Genomic DNA, 3783 nt, shown 5'->3' with positions numbered 1-3783 from the left:
GCTGAGAAATGTGTTCAGGCACAGACATAAAATCAACCACACCTATTTTAGGATTAGGCTAGATTTCAGTTCCTTTTCATTTTCATCGATCTCACGAACGTCCCAGTGGCAACTTAACAAATATGTATTTCTGCCGCACATACAACTCGTCGATACGTGTCACATACCCTCACTTCTCAATGACACTGATTTTAATTGGCTCACCTGCATTTAAAAAAAGTAACGACAATTTTATTTTCATTAAAATTAATATCTCATATTTAATGCGGTAGTGGGGTAAGTGGGACAACTGTGACGGTCATGCTGTTGTAAATAGGTCGAGTAGACTCTGGGAGAGGGGGGCAGTTGAAAACTGTATAAATTTGTCCTTCATATTAGAATCGGAGGTCTTTGCTCTTGTTTTCACTTCCCCTGTATGGTTTGTTTTATTTATCTTTTTTCTCTGTGCAGTTGTTTTCCACCCGGAGTTTCTAATGGTCTGTTCCTAAAGGAACATACCTGGGTCGTGTGAGGTACAATGCTATCAGAGTTGAACATCCGAAAACATCTGATTGGTCGAACGCCAGACCTGGATCCCGGGCATGGATGCAATACAATGGTTCGGTCAACCGTGGCGATATTGCCCTGTGTTTGGTTATTTATAAGTACACAGGCTCAGATGGAAATACTGATGATGTAGACACGGATGAAGTATTTTTGTTTAAGTTTAACAATAGAATCTATACTGAGTCACGACAGCTAGTGTGTTCCTGATTTATAAAAGCATTCCACAGAGATATTTATTAAATTGTTATTGTTTGTACATAAAATGTATTTCTTATTTAGGGTATTACTAGTATGTGGTGTCGGTCAGTACACAACCACCTGCTGATTCCCTGCACAAGAACAGTCGATTTAACTTTGTGAACGAAATAATTCAATCAATACGTTAAAGACATTGAGGGCGCACTTACACAATGATTACAAGTGGCTTAAAGTTGATCAACGTTGTTTCATTTTTTCTGTGTAATTATTTCTCCTACCTTGCTCTATTACTGACAATTCTGGAATGAAAAATAAAAATAAATTATTATTGTCATATATTTATTTCCTTTAATATCTTCAAACAAAAATTAAAATTTCTATTATGGATTGACGAAAATGTGGTCGGTTTTATTTCACATATGGTTAACAAGATTTTCACAAAATTTCAGCAAGGCGTGTGAATAAATTAGCATAAATTATCATAAATTAAATATTTTAAATCTAGTTAGTAAAAAGGGCGACGTGAATTAATTAGCATAAATTATCATATATTTTTTTAAATCGTACGAGTAATGACGTCACGCCGGGCATGAATTTTATAATTGAACGGTAGAAGGCGCTCACATACACTTACACACATAGCACATACATTCACACTGATTACGTTAATAATTACACATACTATGGGAGCTTATTGCATAAAACAAGTAAAAATTGATGAAATAGTCACATGAGTATACATTAATAGCGTGTATTTTTTTAATGCTATGAAATGCAATATGCGTAAGTAAAGAAAGTTTATTAAAAACAAAAAACTGAGTAACATAGAGTAATAATAATAATAATAATAATAGTAATAAACAGTAATAAAAAAGGTAAATTGACGAAACAGATACATTTCTAGCATGATTAAGTATTTCTTTTTTTTAACGCTAGGAAATTTCATATGAGTCAGTAAAAAAATATTAAAAACAAAAAAACTGAGTGACATAGAATAATAATAATAAACTGATAAATCACAAATAATTCATTCTACACGTTGCTGTATGATATCAGATAACTGAGAATCCATTTCTCGTAAAGATAATGATTCTCGCGCAGTGATACACAAATTCGGGTTTGACTTAAATCCTCCAAATACCACATAAGTAAAGTACGTGGAAAAACGAACGAATTCTGGATGGATACGCCTAAACGATTTATAACAGGTCGCAATTGTCTCAATATCTATCCCACGTAAAGTCTGATGGGTGTATTGGTGAAGCTCACTAATCTCTGTTTATCATCGCAAGTACCAAAAGCTCAACAGACATGTCGGCATTGGGATCCATGATTGGTCTGACATCCTACACAGTTGATTTGAATAATGTTTCGAACTTGTCTAAAAATGAAGTTAGAGATAATATTTTCATTAGGAATTTATCCAATGGTTTTTTCTTGTTGTCTAAAATAGAAAAAAAAGAAATATATATATATATTTATATAATATTTACGGGATTCGTTTTTAAATTATTTCTTGATTTCACGCAAACGGTGGTGATCACCGATTGTCGTTTAGTTTAACGCAGATATGATATGTATTTCACACTCAATAATTTTACATGATAAATAGTTGTGAGCAATTACATTTATATACCTGTTGACAAGTTCGATTTGGGGGAAATCTGTTTCAGTTTCCTGAATTGTCGTATTGTGAAGCACACTCCTCGTTTTGTTGGATATCCTTCAAGTATTTCCCACAATCGCACGGAACGAGTTCACGGTGACATAGCGAGCTCGTTTACATCATAAAAGATGGGTGAATAGATTCTCACCTCTCGCCGGAAGATTCATCTTTGCTTGTGGTGGGACTTTTGCTGGTAAATTGTGTTGAACTAGAGTTGTTCGCTTTGCGTGGGTTGCGTCGTTTGACACGGCGTATTAGTTTTTGGAGCGAGGAGTGTCGATATAGTGGTGTGGCGGCTATGTACCGGGTCTATAGCCTGGTCATGCGATTGAAAAATTATATCAATTTTATCGCCGTGTAAACTTTCTGAAATGTGGTTATATATGATTGGAATGGTTTGCACGTCATGATGCTCGCCTAACTGAATCTCAAGACTGAAGTGTAAGTGTGGTACACAGGGGGTATTTATAACTCGTTTTACGATATTGCATTTCCCTTCCCTTATTTGTTTTGTAAACATACTGATCTGTCTATACCTCCCACATAAACTTTAATAGTGAATTGCTTTTAAAATACCCCCCAACTGTAATTTAATGTTTGATAAACAACACATTCCCCAGGTCATGGGTGATTCTACGTTCAGAAAGTGATGACAGATAAATCAATTGAAGACTGACACATCATAAACAGTCCTGTGTAATGGGTAATTTCAGGTTTATGTCTCAAACGTGTATAGGTTCAGAAGATGTTGAGAGAGAGAGCTTCTTTGAAGGAACCCACACTGTACACAACATATATCCCAGCAGAGAGCGTTGATTGAAGGAGATCTGTGTTATAAATTTGTCTATAAAAGCAGGGTTTATGTACCGATTATGTGCTACATAAAATATATAATGGCTAAGCAAACTTTACCCTTCGTATGTGACGATAGTGTAAAATTAAGATAATCAACGCATTTTTTTTCTTTAGTAAACACTCACCAATGATTCAGGATACGTTTTTTTTTTTGACTTCGTGGGTCCATGACTAAGTGAAGTAAATTTCGATTATTATCTGAAATGTAACATTTTGGTTTTTGACGCACTTTCAATTGATGAATTGGCGGTAAGTGATTTAGATTTTAGATGTGATTCTCGAAGTTATTCCTGTGGTGGCGACATTTAGTTTTCAACAATAGGATTTTGAAATGAATGAACAACTTTTCAATTCGGTGCGTTTCATTTCATTGAATTCAGTTATTTGCATATTTTTCATTCAACAGCGAGTCCCACAACCTCTGTTTTGATATCCACTTTTTAATGTGTATATAGATTAACACGTGCTCGTTTCGTTTATGACGTCTTTTTCGAGAGCTAAAGCCACGCTAACTGATT

The sequence above is a fragment of the Saccoglossus kowalevskii genome, chromosome 4 (genome assembly GCF_978046115.1).
Source record: "Saccoglossus kowalevskii chromosome 4, keSacKowa6.1, whole genome shotgun sequence".
Taxonomy (NCBI): Eukaryota; Metazoa; Hemichordata; class Enteropneusta; family Harrimaniidae; genus Saccoglossus; species Saccoglossus kowalevskii.
Note: the sequence above shows the minus strand (reverse complement) of the source record.